This window comes from Epinephelus moara, chromosome 1 (genome assembly GCF_006386435.1).
Source record: "Epinephelus moara isolate mb chromosome 1, YSFRI_EMoa_1.0, whole genome shotgun sequence".
Classification (NCBI taxonomy): Eukaryota; Metazoa; Chordata; class Actinopteri; order Perciformes; family Serranidae; genus Epinephelus; species Epinephelus moara.
In genome coordinates, this window is record NC_065506.1 from 1,967,681 (window position 1) to 1,979,654 (window position 11,974).

General features: G+C 40.8%; 1 protein-coding gene and 1 pseudogene across 2 annotated transcripts in view; both read left to right on the top strand.

The window, feature by feature from the left end:
* The window catches only part of fah (fumarylacetoacetate hydrolase (fumarylacetoacetase)), a 625,231-nt gene that overhangs the window by 213,099 nt on the left and 400,158 nt on the right, over positions 1-11,974 (top strand). The gene's annotated exons all lie outside the window — the stretch shown is intronic.
* LOC126393523 (uncharacterized) overlaps positions 1-11,974 on the top strand; it is a 151,772-nt pseudogene that overhangs the window by 3,071 nt on the left and 136,727 nt on the right.

Consider the following 11,974-nt stretch of genomic DNA (forward strand, 5'->3'; position numbering starts at 1 on the left):
TCAGATTGACTCCATTGGACAATTTAAATCACAGCTTAAAACCCATCTGTTCAGACTTGCCTATCCGGTTTAATTTTCTGTCATGTATTTTATCTATTTTTAATGTTGTATTATTGGTATTTTTGTATGTTTTTATTGTAAGGTGTCCTTGGGTGCTCAGAAAGGCGCCAACAAATAAAATGTATTACTATTATTATTATTATTAAATTTAACGACGGAGGAATCATTTCCTTAAATTTTGCGACAGCACTATCTGATAAACATCTAGAATAGTAACTGTTGCTGAGTGGCGTGTAATTGAGTAAAAAGTCAAAATCAAAAGTAATCAAATAATGATCCTATAGCGAGGGATTCTGTGAAAAGACTGTTAGGTTATCAAATTCAATTGCATACGTCAGAACTAGATCGAGGGTATGGTTAAAACAGTGGGTTTATGTACACCCTGACTGAAGCCACTGGAGTCTAATAATGAGATAAATGTGGTAGCCAGGGAGTCATTATCAACGTCGACATGAATGTTAAAATCGCCTACAATCATAACTTTATCTGATTTAAGAACTAAACTGGATAAAAACTCTGAGAATTCAGATACAAATTCAGAATATGGGCCAGGAGCATGGTAAACTATAGCAAATAAAAGTGGCTGCAAGGTTTTCCAGGTCGGATGCAAAAGACTAAGAACAAGGCTTGGAAAGGGGGGAGGAAAGTGGATAGAGCAGGCGTCCCATATATATTGGTTTTGCCACAGCGGCCTGGGTTCGACTCCGGCCTGTGGCACCTTGCTGCATGTCACTCCCTTTGTCTCTCTCTCCCCCTGTCACCCTTAACTGTCCTGTCAATTTAAGGCAAAATGTCCCCAAGAATATTTTACTATTTTACTTGCCCATGACTGTACCTTTCTTTAGTTTTATTCATATTTGATTTATTTAAAAAAGTAGCTTAAATAACCTGTCATTCAGTGGCTATTTCATTATGTACTGTAGGCCACCAATATCATATAAAAAGCTACCGTTCACAAAAAAACGTAGCGTGATGCACAACATTTGCTCTGATGAGGGCGCATGTGCGTGGTGTGTCAGATTTGAGATGTGTGGCCAGTAAATGATTGAGTCTAATGAAAAACGGTATGGTTCAAACAGATGTTCATTGGGGAATGACAGCACATCTAAACAGGGTCTGAAGATCCTCTCCCAGCGTAAGGCATTGCGAATTAATTCTGCCTCGATATCGATGGAATTTCCTACATACGAACAACCCATGTCTGTCTGACAGCTTGCTTCAGGCTCGGCAGTAGGGAGGAGACAGGGTGAACTCAGGGTTTCTTAAAGAAAACCTGCCAGCGAGCGGGTTAGGTTCACAGAGTCAGTTGCCATGGTGACTGACTCAGAGTTTGACTTACCTCTCTGTCTGGAACTGAAAACCTAGAGTTTCTCTCATTTCAGGGTTAACATACTCGGAGTTTTCACTAAACCCGCTTTCTGGAATACATCCCAGGTGGACACAAACACAATTCCAAATGAATCACTATGCTGCTTTGTAACTGCTATACGTGTATAGTAACAAGCTCACCATGACAGATCAGAAGGTGATGATATGTAAATTTGTGTTCAAAACTTGTTTCCACAGCCCCCAAGTGGCAAAAATCAGTTTTGAGAGGGTACAAAAGGGGCTACAATTTCTACACTGTTCATCAGATTTGGACTAGGGCTGTGATGATAACTGCATCATCGGGGGGTAAATCGGGGTTGGGGGGGGGGGGGGGGTTTGACCCCCCCAATTATGACTTCATCCCCCCTAAAAGAGGTAAAAATAACAGATGGGGAGGTTGAAACATTTATCTTTCTTATCAGTAATCATGAATATTACACTATATAGTATTTTAAATATTCATGCCAGGACGAAGCTTGTAGTACAATTTCAGACACCCCTAAAGTGGACTATACCATTTCATCTAGGCGAACATCTTGTCTGCCTGTGTCACTCCAATCATTGCACTGGCTGGCTCACATCCAAGTTTTTAGGAGGGGGAGTGCATAAAAAAAAAAAAATCAGAGTTTCAGAATTATATTGTGTCAGGTGTCTAGACTAGATGAATGCTAATGTGTGTCTGGCTTGGCATTTCAGTGTCATACAGTATATTATGTGAATGTTAGCTTACACTGGTGTTCAGTCAAGCAGTGAGACAATGGATGTTAGCTAGTTGTAGAGATAACGCTACGTTTTGATTTCAGTAAGTTATAGACAGTGGTGGAAGAAGTGACAGGGAGGAAAGCCCAGGAGCGGCAACCCAAACCTCTGTGGGCACTTTTTTAAGGTAAGACTGATTTGGCAAGGCAACTTTATTTACATAGTAGCCTATATTTTTTTTTTTAAAAAGTGACTCATAGTGCTTTACATACAAATATGAACATACAGTATCAATTTGGTAAAAATCTAGAAGCAACACAAAGGCATTATAAAAACATTAATATAGAATAAAGAGTTAAAAAGTTAAAATGGAAAAATAAAAATAAAGATACAATAAAATCAAAACAAGCTAAAATAATAAAAAAAAACAGTTACAACAGAACAAAGGCCACAGTACAGTACATTTGATAGAATATTTTGTATTAGGGAAAATTGAAATATTAACCTAGCTACTACTTAAAGGCATAGACCACCCCAAAATCAAACTTTGCGAGCTGTTTTCTTACCTTGAAAATAATCTAATAGAAAAATAAATCCTTATTTTACAGGATCCATATGTTTATCACTTCTGAATTAATGTAAAAGATGAGAGTCACTCTGACCACTGATTGCAAAAGTTGTTGTACAGTATGTGCTCCCTCAGCTGTTAAATGGTGTAAAATATGATTTATCATCATCTACGGACTGCAGACATTTCGTTAAACAAGCAAGATACTGTAAGGATTGTAAGACTTCTGTTACCTGGAGCAAGCGCCTTTTGTTTTCATACAGCACACACTTTATTGATTTTCGACAGTTTGTTTCTGAATGAGTACATGCATTTTAGTTAACATTCTGTCATCATTGTTATTTGTTTGTATTAATTCAATTGTACCATTTTTCTGTTGCATGATCCCTGCGAGGCCTCCCCTGGTTAAAAAGGAAGAGGCGCCCATCAAGATGGCCTTTTTATTGTCTACCTGACAGGAAGTGGGAGAGGCCAACTTGGTGGTGCCAGCAGGGGAGTCTGTCTATTGGGGATCCTATTTAAGTTAATTAATTATGGACTTTAAGTTTGGTTCTTCTTAGTTTGACCATTAGTTTGTTTGTAAATAGTTTCTTGATTTAAATGTTTATTCATTTGCAATTTTTTTGTTTAGAGTAAATTGTTTGTTCCTGTTTTCCCCCCTTTGTGTGTTGTGAAGGCTAGCCGGTGTCTATATAAGTTCTCCCTTGTGTGTCATTCAGGAGGTCTGTTAAGTGGGTCCATGTCATTGGTCCGACAGCCCATTGGTCCAACATCCCATTAGTCCGACGTCCCGTTGTTCCGATATNTTAATATGGTCGGAACAATGGGATGTCGGACCAATGGGCTGTCGGACCAATGGGCAGACCCCTGTTAAGTTCAGTTCAGTTCAGTTTGCTGTTTGTTTAAGTTGACCTCAGTTTGAGTTAAGGGGCCCTGCTTTTCAAATTATTTTTCTCTAGTTTTCTTTGCAATTTTGAGAAAGTGATTTTGTTTGTGGGATTAATTTGAAAATAAATTATTATTTTTGTTAAACACACCTGGTGTTCTCTGTGCCTTACTGCTTGGTCCCTGACAATTGGTGGCAGTGGTGGGATCATTCAGTGAAAGAACCCTGACAATTGGTGGCAGTGGTGGGATCATTCAGTGAAAGAACCCTGGTGTGTTTTTTTTTCTCACTCCAATTTTTCCTCTTTTTTGTTTGCTGGAGGAATGCGAGGAAGTAGAGGAGGTCGAGGAGGCAGAATAGGCAGAGGAGGAAGAGGAAGCAGTCAGTACGGGCTGCAGTTGCAAATGGAGGAACAGACAGACACTGAGGGAGAGGAATGTGGAGCTACTGGTGGGGTAACAGACCTGGAAGAGGAAGAGGTTAAAGAACCTAGTATTTCAGATCTGGCAAACATCCTCCGGTCCTACATGGGACAATAGAAAGCACGTGAGGGTCAGCAAGACCAGGGGTTCCAGTCTTTCCAGTACCAGTTTGGTCTCCTCCAGCAGGAAGTGCAAGCCCAAGCTTTCTCTGGGCCTCAACCTGTTCCAGCACAGAGTCCTAATGTGGTCACCAACTCTGCTGATTTTCCAGCACGGACTGTTTCTCCTCATGAAGGTCAGTCTCGGTTCTTTCGGGAACCTAAACTTCAAAAGTTAACTGATGAAGATGATATTGAACATTTGCTGGTCACCTTTGAGAGAATAGCAGTTGCTTGTCAGTGGCCAAAATCAGAGTGGGCCTTCCAGCTATGAGAGAATAGCAGTTGCTTGTCAGTGGCCAAAATCAGAGTGGGCCTTCCAGCTAATTCCACTGCTAACAGGTAAAGCCAGGAGTGCTTATGTGCACATGGATGTTGATGAATCTCTTGATATTAACCCTGAAACTTACCGTCAGAGATTTCATTCTCTCCATGTGGAACCAGAGGAAACGCCAAAGGAACTGTATGTGAGACTTAAAGAGCTTTTTGGAAAGTGGGTGCAACCAAAGGGTAAAACAGCTGATGAAATAAGTGAAACTATGATTCTTGAGCAGTACTTAAGGATGTTATCTCTCGAGCTCCAGGTTTGGATCAAGGACCATGACATGGCTAAGCGCAGACGTGCCAGCTGTCTGAAGTGGCTGTAAATTTTATTGCAGTTTTAGATAAATGTCCTCCAGTTATTTTACCTGCATCCTGTGATTTGTTGAAGATTTTAACAATAAACTGAAGTCAAGCCTCGATTCAGTCGCTCCACTAACAACAAAGATGGTACAAAGTAGGCCGATACCCCCATGGAGAAACGAGAAAATCAAAAAACAAAAGAAATTGCAGGATAGCAGAAAGGAGATGGAGGAAAAACAAATGAACAATTAACCACCAAATATTCCGTGAGCAACTTAAAATATACAATAATTTACTCAGACATGCAAGAAACACCTACTTTGCCAAAATAATCACTAAGCATAAAAAAATCCCAGAGTCCTCTTCTCCACAATCGATCATTTAATCAACCCTAACAAGTTCCGAAGTATTTCAACAGATTCTCTTTGTGAAGACTTTGCAGACCACTTTAGAGGTCAAATTGATGTCATCAGATCTGACATTTTATCCTATCAGAATACAGCAAACACATTTGAATGCTTGTTTTTACCTGAGGAAACACTGGTCAGTTTTGTCCTGGTTGATGCCGAGATGCTTGGTAGAGTTTTCTCCCAAGTGAAACCGACAACTTGTCTTTTAGACCCAATTCCTTCCTCCCCCAATCACTTTTAAAAACATTTTATGGATTCTTTAAAGATGAGCTTATAAACATTGTGAATTGTTCCCTTCAAATGGGTATTTTCCCTGCTGCCTTTAAAACGGCAGTGGTGAGACCCTTTTGAAGAAGAACAATTTGGATCCTAATGTTCTTAACAACTACAGACCAGCATCCAACTTACCTTTTTTAAGTAAAATTTTAGAAAACTTATTTTTATTCAGCTTAATGATTTCTTACATAATAATAACATCTTTGAAAAATACCAATCTGGATTTAGGATGAATCACAGTACAGAGACAGCCCTGCTGAAGATTGTCAATGATCTCAGGTGTAACTTGGGTTCACACAAGTAATCAGTCCTGGTGCTACTGGATCTGAGCGCTGCCTTTGACACAGTAGATCATCCTATTCTTTTAAACAGACTCCAACGGCTGGTCGGCCTCTCTGGTACTGTTCTTAAGTGGTTCACTTCCTATCTCACAGATAGAAAATTTTTGGTAAGTATGGATACATGCTCCTCAGAGATCCATGAAATTAAATATGGTGTGCCCCAAAGCTCAATTTTAGGTCCTGTGCTTTTTCATTTGTACATACTCCCACAGTTATGCTGATGATACACAGCTGTACATCTCCATGTCCCCTGATGACACAGGGCCAATTGATGCCCTTTTTAACTGTATCTTAGATATCAAATCCTGGATGGCAGAAAACTTTTTACAGCTCAACCAGGACAAAACTGAAGTTTTAATCATCGGTCCTGAGGCTTAGAGAGAGAAACACTTATCTAAACTGCAGGCATTGTCCTTAAACCCATCAAATCAAGTTAAAAACCTGGGTGTCATTTTTGACTCTGAGCTTACTTTTATTCCACATATTAAGCATGTAACAAAAACAGGTTTTTATCATCTAAAAAAACATAGCCAGAGTCCGTGCTTTTCTCTCTCGGGCTAACACAGAGACGCTGATGCATGCTTTTATCTCCAGTCGTATTGATTACTGTAATGCCCTGCTTTCTGGTCTTCCCAAAAAAAACTATCTCAGGCCTACAACTTTTATAGAACTCAGCTGCACATGTACTGACAAAGACCAGAAGGCAGGCCCACATTACACCAGTTTTAAAATCACTGCATTGGCATCCCATGTGTTTCAGGATTGAGTTTTTTTTTAATGGTTTTTAAATGTCTTAATGGTCTTATTTTTATTTATTTATTTATTTATTTATTCATTCAGTTTAGAGTTACAGGGACAATGCACATTAATAAACATTTCTGTAAATGTGCCAGTTTAGCCGTACTGGCTAATTTTCAACTGTAGTCCCTGGGCAGGTGTGATGGCAACTACATGACACATAAAAACAAGGACGACACTATACACTTCATAAGAACACATAAAACGCTTAAGACAATAACACATAAAACATTGAACAAATAAAGCACGCTTCGTGCTTAGTTGTCTTCTGCTTAATAAAAGCACTAAGAGGGGGAGCATCAGTGAATTTGACAAGGTTATCCCAGCTCAGTAAATTATGATTTCTGAGGCAGTGACAATGATGATATCTGTTTGGCTTCTTGTCATGCAATTTGATAGCCTGATGATATACTGACTGTACAGATCTGAGTGTTGTACAGGAGGCTTGTGCCCAACTAGTCAGACAATATGACAAGTATGACATGATCATGGCATTGAAATATAATGTTGCAGCATTAGTAGTTAGACAGTTCCTGATATGACGAAAATTTGACAGATTGAACTTTATGACATTTGTTACAGTTTTAATTTGTTTTTTAAATGTGAGGTTAGAATCAATTATTATTCCGAGATATTTAAAATCAAATACCGCTGTCATCTTTTCACCTGCAACATAAACATGAGGCGTGGGACTATCTGTTGACCGTTTAGTGAAAAAACATACAGACAGTTTTCTTAAGTGAAGTGAAGACAGGAGTTAATTTTTTAGGGAGTTTATAATAATTCTTACTTTTGGTTCAGAAATTTCCCTAATCACAAATGCAGGTTGATTATGATTTACAGGCATGACACATGGTGGAATGATGGAGGTGCTCTGTGTCAATGTCCGTACTGATTCTACAAAAAACGAGTTAAAAGTTGCTGCTATTTGAGCTTCATCCTGTGTGATACTACCATTCACACAGATTTCAAGGCACTTGTCATTGCCAGTATGATGCTTCCCTGTCAGCTGCTTTAAGTTCTCCCAGATTAACTTTGAGTTTCCCTTTGCTTGATCAGTGATGTTAATGAAAAAACTTGCTTTTGCTTTCCTAATTTCTTTTGTTGCCTTATTTCGCAGTCCCACAAACTGTAATCTATCAGTGATTAATTTTGATTTCAGAGCTGTTTTTTGTGCCGAATCGCGTTCTCTCATTAATTTATGTATGTTACCATTTAACCACGGAAGAGTCTTTTTTTTGTCTTCAGGCAGGTTTAGTTTTCCTTAAAAAATTATTCATTGTACATTGAATTGTGGACAAGAAGACCTGGCAGTCACGGTCAATATCAGTGTAAGACAGAATATTATGCCAATTGATCCCTTTAATTGCATTTTCAAAGTTACTTTGTTCTCCCTTAGGTATTCTGAGTTGACTGGGCTTTCCTACATCATAAGGACTTGTTTTTTTGTTTATTTTAGATTTTTTTGGGGGGGCTTTTTGCCTTTCATGGACAGGACAGATTGAAATGAGGCGAGGGAGAGAGAGTGGGGGTTGACATGCAGCAAAGGGTTGCAAGCTGGAGTCGAATCTGCGACCGCTGCGGCGAGGCATCGCCTCTGTACTTGGGGCGCTGACCCTATCCACTACGCTACCGACGCCCCGACTAAGGCGTTATTTTGACAGTTTCCTAGCTACAAGGGTTAAATTATGATCTGATAACCCAGTGATCATATTGAATGATTTGACTATTCTCTCTGGTTTATTGCTAAATATCAAGTCAATCTGTGTTTTGGAAGGTTGCGTTATTCTTGTTGGTCCCTTAAAGGATAACTTCGGTATTTTTCAACCTGGGCCCTATTTCCCCATGTGTATGTGTGTATATGATTCATAGGTACAACTCGTTTTAAAATTGGTTCAGTATTGAAGGAGGCGGATGTAGCTGGCAGCCGCAAAACGAGCTAAAATGGTAGATATGGGGGCAAATGCGTCCCGTATAAGTTTGCGCATTAAAAGTGCTTTTTTTCGCCACTGGTCAAAAAAGGCAATTTTGGAGGAGGGTGGTCTATATATACCAACAAGGGCAAAGGACATTTGTGGAGATAATATAATATTAAGTCCAATACATTCAAGTTCATTATCACAGCGCCACTCGATTTGACTGCAGCTGATATTGTCTTTAACATGGAACATTATCCCCCCTACTTTTCCTTCAGGTCTGCCCCTCCTGTAAATATTGTATCCCGGAACACTTACTGCTGCGCTTGGGGAGTTTTTATGTAGCCAGGTCTCTGTCAGACACAGGTAATCCAAGTTTGAGTCCGCAATAAGATGGTGGATTTGTTCACTTTTCCCAGTGACACTGCGAATGTTTATGTGCCCTCCGAGTAATCCCCTGGGTTTTGCTCTCGGATCCCACAGCATTCGTGCCTGATTGACAGTTTGGAAGAAGTTCCACCTTTTACGCTTAATGATTGCAGGATTTAACAGCTTATACTTCCTTTTGATTGGCTGTTGTGTCGTCACGTTAATTTAATTGGCTGTTGCTGGTAGTTGCACAGTAGCTGTATTTACAGTGTCCAGTTCAGTACAGGAAGAAAACAAAGTGGATACCTGGCTCGTGGCAATTCCCGGACAACTGTAGTTAGATGCTCGTGGCAATTCCCGGACAACAGTAGTTAGATGCAGACAACATCGCGTCCTGGCACCCACCCAACTCGCCGACCGCCCGCACGTCATCGGCCGCCTCCACCCTGGTGAGTTCAGTTTGTAGGCTATTACGTTGTTCGGCCCTGGGTTGAGCTGGACATCTCCAGAAAGTAGGAGAGTTGTTGCCAACAGGTAACTTAGCAGTTTCCTGAATGCATGGCGTCCGTCGTTGTTTTGACCCTTAGATAAATCCTTACGTTGAGGTACAACGCGCGCTTGACCGTTGTTTAAGATATCATGGTGCTCCATACTGTCCGCTCAGGTGAAGTGGCAAGCAGACGTGCTTTGTAGGGAAGTTGGCGTTTCCCGACGCCGGCATTGTGGCGACCCAGCATGGTCGCACTGACACGATCATTAAAACCGCTAAATAGCTGGTGATTGCGGTGACATGCCAAAAATAAGGAGTAGAATTGCATATCCGCTCTGCATTCCTTTTTAACCATGTAAAGCACTTTGTGCTACATCCCTGTATAAAAAGTGCTCTGTAAATAAAGACTGATTGATTGGTTGATTAAAGATGTGGCATTTGTACAGGCCCATAAATATTAAAATCTCCTTTAGTGATGCTGCAAAAACAGACCAGTGTTTCTGCTGAGAATGTTCAACTGTTAGTAACAGTAGTTACTGAATGAAACCTCAGCTTTATGAGTCAGAGGGCTGCAAGGAGAAGAAGAAGGAATGAGAGGGCTTCTGACTGAACATTTCATACACCAGACGTAACACATGCCTGCTGTAACACAGTCAACGACATGTGTCGTTCGCGAATGAGCTGGCTCTTAAGGCCTATTCTTTGTAGCAAAAGAGAAGAGCTGACTCCCGCTGGGAAGAGCCAAATCTTCAGCTGCTCCTGCTCAGCTCTGCTGAGAATCCATGCAGGCAGGGGCGGGACTTTATTTTGATTGGCACACCATGGGGCCAATCACATGCGAGGACAGTCTAGGATCATACCATTATGTGAAAGAGAAACGGGGGGAGCCGGATTTAAATGCAGGCGCGTCAATGATATTGGATACCGCAAAGCTGAGTGCTGAATTTGTAAAATGAAAATATTCGTCAGAACCAGGTCAACAACAAACCTGCACTGACATCTTAGAACCGCCAGGGGCGGGCTGGCCATAGGGAGGTTCGGGAGTTTTCCCGAATGGCCGGTCTGTTCCAGGCCGAACCGGCCGGTGGTCGGAACATTTTTTTACCCCATAAGCAGCCTGCAGCAGCCTGCCCTCGCAGCCGCACGTGGCAGTGGCACAGAGTGGAACATCAGACTGGGTCAATCTAATATTTTGCATATTAAGGGGGGATACGAGTGGTTAGCAAGCACTGCCTATATGGCCCTATCATCCCAGAGTCCCGGGTTGGGCCAAAAAAATATGCAAATGACTCGGGCCGGGTCGGGTCTCGGGCTTCCTTTTTTTCGGGCAGACAATTACTCTAATGGGTCGGGTCGGGTTGTAATTTTCCGGCCCATTGAGAGCTCTAGTTTGTGTTTTTGGATGTGTTCAGGGCACACAGAACATTAAAGGTAGCCTATCAGCAATGTTACACCATACGTGCATAAATCATTAATCTGCTTTATCAATTAAAAATAAAGTCCATACTGGCTGACCAGAAAAACGCACACATTTCTTTATTGCAAAAGAAAACATAGCCTATTTCAGGAGAGAGTCTGTGTTCAAAGTTAAAAAGATAATATTGGAATATATAGGCTATACATCCTGTTTTCCTGTTCTGTTTCTACATTAATATATAGCCATTTTTACTAGCTCAAGAAAAATACATTAAAGTGAGTAACTCATTTACAGTGTGTGTGTGTGTGTGTGGCTCTTTTGTTATGTTGATTTTTATATTGTATTTGTGTTCTAACACTGTGAATTCTATAACGCTGCTATAACGTTTATCATTGTTGCTGTTATTGTTATTATTAGCTGACAAGGCCAGTGTCAGTCGTGGAGTTGATGCAGAGGGACAGGATAATGCCAGTCATAGGAGTGAGGAGGAGGAAGAGACAGATGAGGACGGACAGGAGAAGGAGGAGGAGGAGATGGAAGAGGAGGTGGAGGAGAAGAAGGAGGAAGAGGAGGAGGAAGAGGAGGAGCAGAAGAAGGAAAGTGGATCAGTAAAACAGTGCAGGTACAGGTGCAGTGTGCAGGACTGGGTTGGAAATAGGTCTTTGCATAGAATTATATTATATTCAATACACTCTACTGACTGACTAATCTGTGTGTGTTGTGTTTAATATCATTAGATTGTTTTTATACTGCAAATAAAGTATTCGTGTTAAAATTACGGTTCCACTTGCGTCCGTCGTGCGATCAGAAAAAAGGCCTCTCCAAATCAAGCTCCCGGGCTGAATTTCAACCCCAGCCCACCCATCCATGCAACTGGAGGAGAGAGGGCATTGTGGAAGTTTTTTTTAATGAAAAAAAAGTATAAAAATTAGGCTTTTATGAAAACACTGAATGAAAAATTGCTTACCAACTAGGGCTGAACGATATATCGTTATCGTATCTATACCGAGATATGAACATGCAAGATATTAATATCCCAAAAGGCAACGATATTGACGATATAATTTCCCCATGAGTTTCCCCAGCTTGACCTGCATGTACAGCTCAGCCAATCACAAACATCCTTTTTACGCTTGCCCTAAATGTACAGCTACGGCCAGCCAATCACAAAC